The 14,603-nt window shown below is 43.6% G+C and overlaps 1 protein-coding gene across 2 annotated transcripts in view; it reads left to right on the top strand.

Moving 5' to 3' along the window:
• The window catches only part of LOC144511903 (lysine-specific demethylase 5B-like), a 371,069-nt gene that overhangs the window by 244,237 nt on the left and 112,229 nt on the right, over positions 1–14,603 (top strand). The window lies entirely within an intron of this gene.

The following is a 14,603-nucleotide window of genomic DNA, read 5'->3' as shown; positions in this document are numbered from 1 at the left end:
CCTCCTACGCTCCAGAGGAAAAACGTCCCAGTCTATCCAGCCTCTCCTCATAACTCAAACCATCAAGTCCCGGTAGCATCCTAGTAAGTCTTTTCTGCACTCTTTCTAGTTTAGTAATGTCCTTTCTATAATAGGGTGACCAGACTGTATACAGTATTCCAAGTAGAACCATAGAACATTACAGCACAGAAACAGGCCTTTTGGCCCTTCTTGGCTGTGCCGAACCATTTTTCTGTCTAGTCCCACTGACCTGCACCTGGACCATATCCCTCCACACCCCTCTCATCCATGTACCTGTCCCAAGTTTTTCTTAAATGTTAAAAGCATTCACCACTTCATCTGTCAGCTCATTCCACACTCCCACCACACTCTGTGTGAAGAAGCCGCCCCTAATATTCCCTTTAAACTTTTCTCCCTTCACCCTTAACCCATGTCCTCTAGTTTTTTCTCCCCTCGCCTCAGTGGAAAAAGCCTGCTTGCATTCACTCTATCTATACCCATCAAAATTTTATACACCTCTATCAAATCTCCCCTCATTCTTCTACGCTCCAGGGAATAAAGTCCTAACCTATTCAACCTTTCTCTGTAACTCAGTTTCTCAAGTCCCGGCAACATCCTTGTAAACCTTCTCTGCACTCTTTCAACCTTATTAATATCCTTCCTGTAATTAGGTGACCAAAACTGCACACAATACTCTAAATTCGGCCTCACCAATGTCTTATACAACCTCACCATAACATGCCAACTCTTATACTCGATACTCCGATTTATATAAAGGCCAATTTCCCAAAAGCACTCTTTACGACCCTATCGACCTGTGACGCCACTTTTAGGGAATTATGTATCTGTATTCTCAGATCCCTCTGTTCTACTGCACTCTTCAGTGTTCTACCATTTACCTTGTATGTTCTACCTTGGTTTGTCCTTCCAAAGTGCAATACCTCACACTTGTCTGCATTAAACTCCATCTGCCATTTTTCAGCCCATTTTTCTAGCTGGTCCAAATCACTCTGCAAGCTTTGAAAACCTTCCTCACTGTCCATTACACCTCCAATCTTTGTATCATCAGCAAATTTGCTGATCCAATTTTCCACATTATCATCCAGATCATTGATATAGATGACAAACGACAATGGACCCAGCACTGATCCCTGTGGTACACCACTAGTCACAGGCTTCCACTCAGAGAAGCAATCCTCCACTACCACTCTCTGGCTTCTTCCATTGAGCCCATGTCTAATACAATTTACTACCTCTCCATGTATGCCTAGCGACTGAACCTTCCTAACTAACCTCCCATGCGGGATCTTGTCAAAGGCCTTACTGAAGTCCATGTAGACAACATCCACTGCCTTCCCATCATCCACTTTCCTGGTAACCTCCTCGAAAAACTCTAATAGATTGGTTAAACATGACCTACCACGCACAAAGCCATGTTGACTCTCCCTAATAAGTCCCTGTCTATCCAAATATTTGTAGATCCTATCTCTTAGTACTCCTTCCAATAATTTACCTACTACTGACGTCAAACTTACCGGCCTATAATTTCCCGCATTACTTTTTGAGCTTTTTTTAAACAACGGAACAACATGAGCTATCCTCCAATCATCCGGCACCTCACCCATGGATGCTGACATTTTAAATATATCTGCCAGGGCCCCTGCAATTTCAACACTAGTTTCCTTCAAGGGCCGAGGAAATACCCTGTCCGGTCCTGGGGATTTATCTACTCTGATTTGCCTCAAGATAGCAAGCACCTCCTCCCCTTTAATCTGTATAGGTTCCATGACCTCCCTACTTGTTTGCCTTATTTCCATAGACTCCATGCCAGTTTCCTTAGTGAATACGGATGCAAAAAACCCATTTAATATCTCCCCCATTTCTTTTGGTTCCATACATAGCCGACCACTCTGATCTTCAAGAGGACCAATTTTATCCCTTACTATCCTTTTGCTCTTAATATACCTGTAGAAGCTCTTAGGATTATCCTTCACCTTTTCGGCCAAAGCAACCTCATGTCTTTTAGCCCTCCTGATTCTTTTCTTAAGTAGTTTCTTGCACTTTTTATACTCCTCAAGCATCTTATTTGCTCCCTGTTGCCTATCCATGTTATATATCTCTCTCTTCTTCTTTATCAGAGTTCCAATATCCCTCGAGAACCAAGGCTCCTTATTCTTATTCACTTTGTCTTTAATCCTGACAGGAACATACAAACTCTGCACTCTCAAAATTTCTCCTTTGAAGGCCTCCCACTTACCAATCACAACCTTGCCAGAGAACAGCCTGTCCCAATCCACGCTTTTTAGATCCTTTCTCATTTCTTCAAATTTGGCCTTTTTCCAGTTTAGAACCTCAACCCGAGGACCAGATCTATCTTTATCCATGATCAAGTTGAAACTAATAGCGTTATGATCACTGGAACCAAAGTGTTCCCATACACACACTTCCGTCACTTGCCCTAACTCGTTTCCCAATAGGAGATCTAATATTGCATCCTCTCTAGTTGGTACCTCTATATATTGATTTAGAAAATTTTCCTGAACACATTTTACAAACTCTAACCCGTCTCGACCTTTAACAGAATGGGAGTCCCAATCTATATGTGGAAAATTAAAATCCCCTACGATCACAACTTTATGTTTCCTGCAGTTGTCTGCTATCTCTCTGCAGATTTGCTCCTCCAATTCTCGCTGACTATTGGGTGGTCTATAATACAACCCCATTAATGTGGTCATACCTTTCCTGTTTCTCAGCTCCACCCATATGGCCTCGGTAGACAAGCCCTCTAATCTGTCCTGCCTGAGCACTGCTGTAACATTTTCCCTGACAAGAAATGCCACCCCCCCACCCTTCATCCCTCTGCCTCTATCATGTCTGAAACATCGGAACCCTGGAACATTGAGCTGCCAGTCCTGCCCCTCCTGTAGCCAAGTTTCACTAATGGCTATAATGTCATAATTCCATCTGTCAATCCACACCCTCAGCTCATCTGCCTTCCCCACAATACTCCTGGCATTGAAATAGACACACCTCAGAAGATTATTACCACCACACACAACCCTTCTATTTGTGATTTTGCATGAACTATTAACAACATTTATTTTCACCCCCGCTCCACTATCTGGTCTGGCACTCTGGTTCCCATCCCCCTGCAAATCTAGTTTAAACCCTCCCCAATAACTCTCGCAAACCTCCCTGCAAGTATATTGGTCCCCTTGTAGTTCAGGTGTTACCCGTCTCTCTTATACAGGTCCCACCTGCCCCAGAAGAGGTCCCAATGATCTAGAAATCTGAAACCCTGCCCCCTACACCAGTTCCTCAGCCACGTGTTCATCCGCCCGAGCATCCTACTCTTCCCCTCACTGGCACGTGGCACAGGTAGCAATCCTGAGATTACTACCCTCGGGGTCCTGCTTTTTAACTTCCTACCAAGCTCTCTATACTCACCCTTCAGGACCTCCTCACTCTTCCTTCCTACGTCATTGGTACCGATGTGTACCATGACATCTGGCTGATCACCCTCCCACTTCAGAATGCTGTGCTCGCGATCAGAGACATCCCTGACCCTGGCACCCGGGAGGCAACAAACCATCCGGGAGACTCTGTCACGACCACAGAACCTCCTGTCTTTACCTCTATCGAGTCCCCTATCACTACCGCTCTCTTCTTCCACCCTCCCTTCTGCGCTGCAGAACCAGACTCAGTGCCAGAGATCCGGCTGCCGCAGCTTGCCCCAGGTAAGGAATCCCCCACAACAGTATCCAAATTGGTATACCTGTTGTGGAGGGGAATGGCCACAGGGGAACCCTGCTCTGCCTGCCCTTTCCCTTTCTCTCGCTTGACGGTAACGCAATTACCTGTGCGCTTTGCCTTTGGCATAACTGCCTCCCTGAAGCTACTATCTATAAAGTCCTCATTCTCCCGAATGATCCGGAGGTCATCCAGCTCCTACTCCAGTTCCCTAACGCGGTTTGTTAGGAGCTGAAGCTGGATGCACCTCCTGCAGGTGTTGTTGTCAGGGATACCGGAGGTCTCCCTGACTTCCCACATCCTGCAAGAGAAGCATTCCAACATCCTGCCTGGCATTCTTTCTACTCTGAAGAAACAGTAACAACTTACCGGAACCTATCCTCGCCTCTGCCTGTTCACGCTGAAGCCTGTTTGAGCCAAAGCCGTCCCGCCCTGCTCCCTCTCATTCCGCCTCCCGCTCACAACGCTGCCCGCTGGATAGAGTGGCCTGCTTTTTAAATCTTCCGCGTGCTACTGGCTGACGTCAGGCGTCTGCGCAGTCTCGCGTTCCACTCGCTGCCTCCCTTGCTCCGACTCAAAAAATTCACTGGGGCCTACTTCCGGTTTTACACTCCCGGCTGCCTTAGAGAAAAAAAACTCCGAAAAAAAGAGCAAGTTAAAAATACCTCTTACCTACTAGCTCTCCTCACTTGAACCACCACTCTAGCTGCTCCTCTGGAGCATAGTGTGGCCTTACCAATGTACAACTTCAACAAGACGTCCCCAGTCCTGTATTCAATGTTCTGACCAATGAAACCAAGAATGCCGAATGCCTTCTTCACTCTGTCCACCTGTGACTCTACTTTCAAGGAGCTATGAATCTGTACCCCTAGATCTCTTTGTTCTATAACTCTCCCCAACGCCCTCCCATGAACTGACTAAGTCCTGCTCTGGTTTGATCGACCAAAATGTATCACCTCGCATTTATCTAATTTAAACTCCATCTGCCATTGGTCAGCCCACTGGCCCAATTGATCAAGATCCCATTGCAATCCTAGATAACGTTATTCACTGTCCACTATGCCACCAATCTTGTTGTCATCTGCAAATTTACTTATGCCTACTAAATTCTCATCCAAATCATTAATATAAATGACAAATAACAGTGGACCCAGCACCAATCCCTGAGGCACACCACTGGTCACAAGCCTCCAGTTTGAAAAACAACCCCCTACAATCACCCTCTGTCTTCTGTCATCAAGCCAATTTTGTATCCATTTGGCCACCTCACCTGGATCCTGTGAGATTTAACCTTATGCAACAACCTACCATGTGTTACCTTATCAAAGGCTTTGCTAATATCCATGTAGACAACATCAACTGCACTGCCCTCATCTACCTTCTTGGTTACCCCTTCAATCAAATTTGAGAGACATGATTTTCCACTCACAAACCCATGCTGACTGTCCCTAATCAGTCCTTGCGTCTCTAAATGCCTGTAGATCCTGTATCTCAAAATACCTTTCAACAACTTACTCCCTACAGATGTGAGGCTCACTGGCCTGTAGTTCCCAGGCTTTCCATGCAGCCCTTCTTAAACAAAGGCACAACATTTGCCACCCTCCGATCTTCAGACTCCTCACCTGTGATTATCGATGATTCAAATATCTCTGCTAGGGGACCCGCAATTTCCTCCCTGGCCTCCCACAGGACCTGGTATACACTTCTTCAGGCCCTGGGGATTTATCTACCTTAATGCGCTTTAAGACCTTCCAGCATCACCTCGTCTGTTATATGTACACCCCTCAAGATGTCACTATTTATTTCCCCAAGTTCCCTGATATTCATGCTTTTCTCAACAGTGAATACTGATGAGAAATATTCGTTTAGTATCTCCTCTATCTCTTATGGATCTGCATATAGATGACCTTGTTGATCCTTAAGCGGTCCTACTCTCCCCCTAGTTACTCTTTTGCCCTTTATGTATTTGGAGAAGCTCTTTGGATTCTCCTTTGCCTCATCTGCCAAAACAATCTCATGTCCCATTTGTGCCCTCCTGATTTCTCTCTAAACTCTACTCCTACACCCTCTATACTCTTCAAGGGATCCACTTGATCCCAGCAGCCTCCTCCTCGTCCTTGACCAGGGTCTCAATATCCCGAGTCATCCAGGGTTCCCTACTTCTACCAGCCATGCCCTTCACTCTTGAGGAATGTTCTTACCCTGAACCCTGGTTAACACACTTTTGAAAGCCTCCCACTTACCAGTCATCCCTTGCCTTCCCACAGACTCCCCCAATTAACTTTAGAAAGTTCCTGCCTGATACCATCAAAATTGGCCTTGCCCCAATTTAGAATTTTAGCTTTTGGGCCAGACCTATCATTCTCCATAGCTATCTTAAAACTAATGGAATTATAGTCACTGGTCCAAAGTGATCTCTCATAACACTTCTGTCACCTGCCCTTCCTTATTTCCCAAGAGGAGGTCAAGTTTTGCCCCCTCTTTAGTCGGGCCATCCACATACTGAATGAGAAATTCCTCCTGAATGCACTCAACAAATTTCTCTCCATCCAACCCTCTAATACTATTTATCTAATTTGTTTGGAATAATGTGAGGAATCATGTACAACCCAGTGAGCAACCAGTCCCGTTGTTGTGTAAACAATTAATGACAAGTATTTATTTCAAGTCAAAGAAAAACACAAGACAAATAATGACGAAACACACCGTTTTATCTGAAATTACCTTTTGTTCCTCAAATACACCCACATTCCCTGAACTCGCTGAGATGCCCATTTTCCCAAACAACATCCAATTTAGTAACTTTATAAATCAAATTCAGCTGATAGTTACCACACAATTCAGCTTAGATGACCAAGTGTGGGAAAATGTATTTTCCTGGTTCAGTGAAGGCACAAAACTGCATCTTTTTGAGGAGAATATCTGTAATCTGCATGGCTCTAAATGTTAGATGGAACAGGATGTAATTTTGAACTATAACTGCTTGGATGGAAATTATGACTGATGGATGGAAAACTGGCCTGCTTTCCCCAATGACGGTGTTAAGTTTTTTTTTGTTCAGTTTCTTTGATATTGTACCCTGTAGATTGGACTGTCCACATGCAGGCAGCATGGTGGCACAGTGGTTAGCACTGCTGCTTCACAACTCCAGGGACCTGGATTCGATTCCCGACTCGGGCCACTGTCTGTGTGGAGTTTGCACATTCTCCTCCGTGTCTGCGTGGGTTTCCTCTGGGTACTCCGGTTTCCTCCCACAGTCCAAAGGTGTGCGGGTTAGGTTGATTGGCTATGCTAAAAAATTGTCCCTTAGTGTCCTGAGATGCGTAGGTTAGAGGGATTAGCGGGTAAAATATGTAGGGATATGGGGGTAGGGCCTGGGTGGGATTGTGGTCAGTGCAGACTCGATGGGCCGAATGGCCTCTTTCTGCACTGTAGAGTTTACTATGATTTCTATGATACATCTCTTAAATTCCTTGCCTTTAGAAGTTATCTTTTGTATCGCCCCACATATATCTGGTAAACATTTTTTCTGATACAGCATTTCACACTTCAATTTCTAGAGATACCCGCGAGTCTAGTTACTTGTTATTTTGTTTTCACCTCATATTCAATCGTTAGCCTCATTAACTTCCTACACATCCCCTCTTTTTAAAAATGAAACTTTTTAATTTGAAAGAAGCTTTCACCTTCCATTGATTCGTTCAGTGGAACCTGAACAATTTCATGATGATCAATAGCTTTAGAGAGCAATGCTCTTCAAGGATCTCTATCAAGGATCGTTTTTCAAATGACTCCATACAGCAAAGCACCCTTTCTTTTCAAATATGCCAAATGCTGCCTGGAATCTTACCCTTCAAAAAAAATCCTCTTTTAAAATTGCACAGAGAGCTTTTTCTTATTTGGTCTTCGAGCACTGGCACTTCAATCTTTAATTCCGTTGTTAGCTTTTCCCTGGCTATCTGATGTTCGAAATGTGAGGACCCACAGTTTTTTAAATCCTACTTAGGACCTTTTCTTGATGTTCTCAATTAAACATGTCTCCAATTTTCTTTTTGAAATGTTCTAACTATGATAGGTTTTTTTAGCAGAGGATGTGGCTTGCACACGTAGATTCCCAACTAAGAGCAACAGATTTTTTCTCGGGCATTTTTGCCTGGGTTGCAGACTTCGAGGTTCAGCCTTTTAATTGATCACAGCTTTACCCTTCAAATCACCCGACCAAGTCACAGAGTTCTCTTGAACAGCTGTTTTGATGCAAACTATAGCAAAGACCCTGGAATATCACAAATCAGAGCCAGGAACGAGCCAGAGCCCAGAATTCCGGAATATACAAGCAGTTATAGTTTAAAATTCGATTACAAGTGATTAGCATATACTAATCGAGGTATTAATCCACTCTCAGGTTACATCATTCATAAGGTACGAATCACAATCACCTCATGCTGGCTTAATTATAACATCCAATCAGCCTGAAGACTTAATCATGTTCGTCATTGTTACAAGTTATCACTGATGTCCCAATCTGTGTAGATCACTCCATCCTCCCAGTTCCAGATGTCTGGTTTAATGAATTCTCTCAGACTAAAGACCTTGGTGCTTATCTGTGAAGACTTTTATAAAGACCTTTTTTTCCCTCAGAGCAGCTTATGTGATTTTTAAACTTGTGTGCTTATTAGTCCCCCCTTTGGTCATTGGGTGACCACCCAAAGAGGCCAATAGAATGTTGAGAATACCTCTCAGAATCCTTTGAGTGGCCAGTTGTCCAGATGTCAAGAGGTATCCTAAACTATTCTGCTGTAAATTTCAACTTTTAACTTTTCCCTTTTTATATGGGAAGCCATGGGAACACGACCCCTGCCCCTACATCCCCATCCTTATTATTTTCCACCAATTGGTTAGGCAGTTCCCTACCGTTCCCAGTGAATATTAAGAAAGCTTATGGAGTGGTTGCAAATCTCAAATCTTCAATGTCAGATCTAACCTAATCTATTAGATCTCTGGCAAGATTATTACACGACTGCCTTTTGACCTCAGTGGTGTTGATTATCCCTCCAGTTACGTGATTAAATGTTTTTAGGAGTCCCTGTAGATTCTTGTAGACCTACGGCGATGAGTGCATACTCGGTTCCATAGGTTCCACAATGTAGTCCTTTTTAACTTCTGTGACAACCCAGGGGGAATAGCTATTCAGTTCAAACATTTGTACTGAATTAACTACCGAGTTTGCACTCCCAAACAATCCCCCAATATCGCCCAGTATACTACTTTTATCTTGTATCTGTGCTTCATGAGCAATTCTGTAAGTATAATCACCAATGATTCTCTGCAGTTGGAATTACACCCATTTAATGGCATTAGGAGATCATGGCATGTTGAATGTAATATTGTTTATAAACCTGAAACATTGTAGGTTACCCCAAGAAAAACCATTGTCTCATCATGTAGTAAAGTTTTAGCTTTTTCAATCCCAATCCATCTGGGGAAGGCTCGACCACATTTGGACATTGGGTAGGTTTTTGATATTCACAGGTACTTTAATATCTCTACAATCAAGTCTTATCTATTACTTGTTTACACAGCTACTGGCCCTCAGGGACAGGTTCTGTGACATTGCATAAATATCTTCACAAACCCAGTATTTAAATCATATATCCCATCAATATCCAAATTGCCCTCTGAGACATTTTCATCGGAGTTTCATCTCAGAGGGTGTTATGAGCAATCTGCCCCTTTAACTTCTCTCTCGAATCGCCACCCTATGGGTAAGCTATAGTACCAGGTTCCCATCCTGTTGTCCCATCCTTTCTCAGACTATCCACAATCTGGATCAGCGATTCAGATTGGCATGCCTGGCCCTTCTGGGGGCACAGAAATCTCATGCTCTGTCTCTGTTCCTCCACATGGTGGCACGATTACTTGTGTCCGATGACTAGTGGGGGTTACTTGATCCGATATCTAGATGTTGAATTTCTTTATCCACTCTCTCCTGTTCTTCCAGTGGGTAGCTGAACGTACACAATTCCATGATAGTCATCAGAGTAAAACAGGAATCTGTGAAAACATTAATATTGGTCCCCACCGGTCAGGTGATCATCGTGTTTTTTAGGGTCCTCATACATTTTTAACTGAGTATAATGTTTCCATCGACTTTCTGTCTTTGTGTGGCGTTGGTGAGGCCACATCTGGAGTATTGTGTGCAGTTTTGATGTCCTTATCTGAGGAAGGATGTCCTTGCTATAGAGGGAGTACAGCAAAGGTTTACCAGGCTGATTTCTGGGATGGTAGATCTGTCATATGAGGAAAGGCTAAGACGGTTAGGATTATATTCACTGGAGTTTAGAAGAGTGAGAGGAGATCTCATAGAAACTTACAAAATTCTAGCAGGTGGTAGATTCAGAAAAAATGTTCCCAATGGTGGGGGAGTCCAGAACTAGGGGGTCATAGTTTGAGGATAAGGGGTAAATCTTTTAGAACTGAAGTGAGGAGAAATTTCTTTACCCTAATGGTGGTGAATGTGCGGAATTCACTATCACAGAATGGAGTTGAGGCTAAAACGTTGTCTGATTTCAAGAAGAAATTACATATAGCTCCTGGGGCTAAAGGAATCAAGGGATATGGAGGCGATGGGGCAATCAGGATATTGAATTTGATGATCAGCTATGAATGGTGGAGCAGATTCGAAGAGCCAAATGACTTATTTCTGCTTCTAGTTTTGATGTTTCTAATTCCAGATCAAATTTAAATCACTGTCAATGGCATTTCCCATTGACTGCACCCCACACCATCAGGAAACCCGCAGTAGGGGTGTATAGCAGCAAGACCAGAAGATCCTGCCGGAAAATTCTGGCCACAATGTTTTGGCCTCGATTGTTTTCTGTGGTAGTGAATTCCACAGCCTGACCACTCTCTGGGTGAAATGTTTTCTTCTCATCTCAGTCCTACATGGTCCACCATGTATCCTTAATCTGTAATCCCTGGTTCTGGATGCCCCCACCAATCGGGAACATCCTTCCACCATCTATCCTGTCTAGTCCTGTTAGAATTTAGGTTTCTATGAGATCCTTCCACTCATTCTTAGAAACTCTATCGAATATAATCCTAACCAACCCAATTTCTCCTCAGACGACAATCCTGCCATCTCCAGTAGATAAACCTTCTCTGCACTCCCTCTCGAGCAAGAACATCCTTTCTCAGATAAGGAGACCAAAACTGCACACAATATTCCAGGTGTTGTCCCACCGTAGTCCAGTATAACTGCAGCAAGACATCTCTGCTCCCGTACTCGAATTCTCTCTCTATGAAGGTCAACATGCCATTTGCCACCTTCTTCACCTGCTGCACCTGAATACATACTTTCAGTGACTGGTGTATGAGGACATCCAGGTCTTGTGCACATTTCCCCCCCTCAATGTATAGCCATGCCATTCTGCCTTCCTGTTTTTGCTACCAAAGTAAGTAACCTCACATTTACCTACATTACACTGCATCTGCCATGCCTTTGCCATTCACTCAATGTGTCCAAATCACACTGAAGCATCTCTGCGTCCTCCTCACAGCTCACCCTACCATCCAACTTTGTATCATCTGCAAATTTGGAGCTATTACATTTCATTTCTTCATCTAAATCATTGATTTACATTATGAATAGCTGGGGTTCTGACACTAATCCCTGCGGTACCCCACAAGTCATCACCTGCCATTTGGAAAATAACCTGTTTATTCCTACTCTTTGCATCCTGTCTGCCAGCCAGTTTTCTATCCATCTCAAAGCACTGCCCCCAATCCCATGCGCTTTGATTTTGCACACTAATCTCTAACATGGGACCTTGTCGAAAGCCTTCTGAATGTCCAAATAAACCACATCCACTGGCTTCGCCCCCCCATCTACTTTACTAGTTATATCCTCGAAGAATTCCAGTAGATTTGTCGAGAATGATTTTCCTTTCATAAATCCATGCTGACTCTGTCCATTCCTGCCGCTGTTTCCAAATGCTCTGCTATTAAATCTTTTGCAATGGACTCTAGCATTTTCCCCACTACCAACGTCAGGCTGCCTGGTCTATAATTCCCTGTTTTTTTTCTCTTTGTTTCCCTTTTTAAATAGTGGGGTTACATTAGCTACCCCCAATTCATAGAAACTGTTCCAGAGCCTATAGAATCTAGGAAGATGACCACTATTTCAGCCATTATTTCTGGACCACCTCCTCAAGTACCCTAGGATGTAGATTATCAGGCCCTGGGGATTTATCAGCCTTCAATCCCATCAATTTACCCAATACCATTTCTTTACTAATACTGATTTCCTTCAGTTTCTCCCTCTCACTAAACCCTGTGTTCCCTAACATTTCTGGTACTTTATTATTTGTGTCCTCCTTTGTGAAAACAGAACCAAAATATGTATTTAAATATGGGTGGCACAATGGCTAGCACTGGCACCTCACAGCATCAGGGACCCAGGTTCAATTCTGGCCTTGGGTGATTGTCTGTGTGGAGTTTGCACGTTCGCCCCATGTCTGCATGGGTATCCTCCCGGGTGCTCCAGTTTCCTCCCACAGTCCAAACGTGCAGGTTAGATGGATTGGCCATGCTAAATTGCCCCTTATTGTCCCAAGATGTGTAGGTTAGATGGGTTAGCCATGGTTAATGTGTGGGGTTACGGGGATAGGGTGGGGGAAGAGGGCCTTGATAAGATACTCTATCAGAGTGTTGGTGTCAACTCAATGGGCCGAATGGCCTCCTCCTGCACTGTAGCATATCTATGATTCTATGGTTGGTCAGTCATTTCTTTGTTTACCCAATGTAAATTCCCCTGTTTCCGACTGTAATGGACCTACTTTTCTCTTCACCAATCTTTTTCTCTTCACATACCTATAGAAACTTTACAGTCATTTTTATTTCCCCACAAGCGAACTCTCATACTCTAATTTCAGCAATCCCTTGGTCCTTTTTTGCTGAATTTTAAACTGCTACCAAACCTCAATTCTGCCGTTTTTCTGGCCAACCATGGCGCAACAAATTTGGTTGTTGTTGCTTTCCCCTGAGAGGCCATTCCATACAACAGTATCCAAAATGATATGTCTGTTTTGCAGGGGGATGGCCACAGGAGATTCCTGCACTGCCTGCTTAGTCCTCTTGCTCTGCCTGGTCACCCATTTCCTTCCTGCCTGTGGAGTCTTAGCCTGCGATGTGTTCACCTCTCTGTACTTGCTATCCACGATATGCTCCACCTTGCGGATGCTCCACGGTGTCTCCAGCCGGCACTCCAAAATCTGGGCTTCCAGGAGATACAGCTAAAAATGCTTCCTCTAACACATCCTATCCTGGGCACTGGAAATCTTGTAAGAAGTTTAACAACACCAGGTTAAGGTCCAACAGATTTATTTGGTAGCAAAAGCCACACAAGCTTTCGGAGCTCCAAGCCCCTTCTTCACTCACCTGAAGAAGGGACTTGGAGCTCCGAAAGCTTGTGTGGCTTTTGCTACCAAACAAACCTGTTGGACTTTAACCTGGCGTTGTTAAACTTCTTACTGTGTTTACCCCAGTCCAACGCCGGCATCTCCACATCATGACTGGAAATCTTCCCAGGAAGAGCATACCACAGTTTTGAGCTCTCCTGCCATGTCTTACCCCTTTAAATTAAACATTTTGAAATATACTTAATATCAATTACACAAGGGTCCTTTTTCACTGGTCATTATTACAGAATATAGTCCTTGCAAACTATAAACCACAAAATAATGACGTTACAAACTCTGAGCGACAAAAGTATCACTCACCTGACTGTACTGATGCCCCGCAGCTTTTTGAATCCTGGCCTAACCTCAGGAGCTCCAAAGTCCAAGCTCACACTTAAAGTTTCTTGCTGCACTTTTGCACTGTTTTCAGTCTCCTGTCTGTCTCTCCATTCGCACTGTTTACAATATCCTGACTGCCACTCCTCTTGCACTGTTTTCAATCTCTCAACTGTCTCTCTTCTCGCAATATTTTCAATCTCCCAGCCTCTCAAACGCACTGTTTTCAATCTCCCGGTTCCACTCTTCATCTCGCTCTGTCTCACGCTCTCGACTGGCTGTTCTTGTTCACGAGTCACTGAAAGCTAACACAAAGGGACAGCAAGAAATTAAGAAAGCAAGTGGTATATTGGCTTTTATTGCAAGAGGACTTGAGTATAGGAAAATGCGGAGAACCAGTGGATGTGGTATATTTAGATTTTCAGAAAGCTTTTGATTGGTTCCCACACAATTTGGTTAGTAAACAAAATTAGAGCACATGGGATTGGAGGAAATATACTGGCATTGACTCAGAACTTGTTAACAGGCAGAAAATGGAGAGTAGGAGTAAATATGCAATTTGCAGTTGGGCAGATTGTGACTAATGAAAAGATCAGTGATTGTGCCCCAGCTGTTCAGAATATCAATTATTTGGATTTGGGGATTAAATGTAATATTTTCAAATGACATTGAAATAGGTGGATGTTTCAGTTGAAGAGGATGCAAAGACGCTTCAAGGGGATTTAAAGAGGCTAGTGATTGGGCAACAAATTGGCAGGTGCAATACATTGTGGAGAAATGTGAGGTTATCCACTTTGGTAGGAAAAACAAAGAGTATTTCTTAAATGGTGAGAGATTGGGAAATGTTGAACTTCAGAAGTTCATGAGTCTCTGAAAGCTAACATGCAGGTACTATAAGCAATTACGAGTGGTATGTTGGCCTTTATTGGAAGAGGATTTGCGTATAGGAATAAAGATGTCTTGTATTAACTTGGCCTTTATTCTCTGGAGTTTAGAATAATGAGAGCTGATCTCATTCAAACATACAAAATTCTTGCAGGTCTTGACAGGGTAGATGCAGGG

This window comes from Mustelus asterias, chromosome 25 (genome assembly GCF_964213995.1).
Source record: "Mustelus asterias chromosome 25, sMusAst1.hap1.1, whole genome shotgun sequence".
In the NCBI taxonomy this organism is placed as follows: domain Eukaryota; kingdom Metazoa; phylum Chordata; class Chondrichthyes; order Carcharhiniformes; family Triakidae; genus Mustelus; species Mustelus asterias.
The sequence above is the reverse complement of the archived record's forward strand: the minus strand, read 5'-3'. Positions and strand labels throughout refer to the sequence as shown.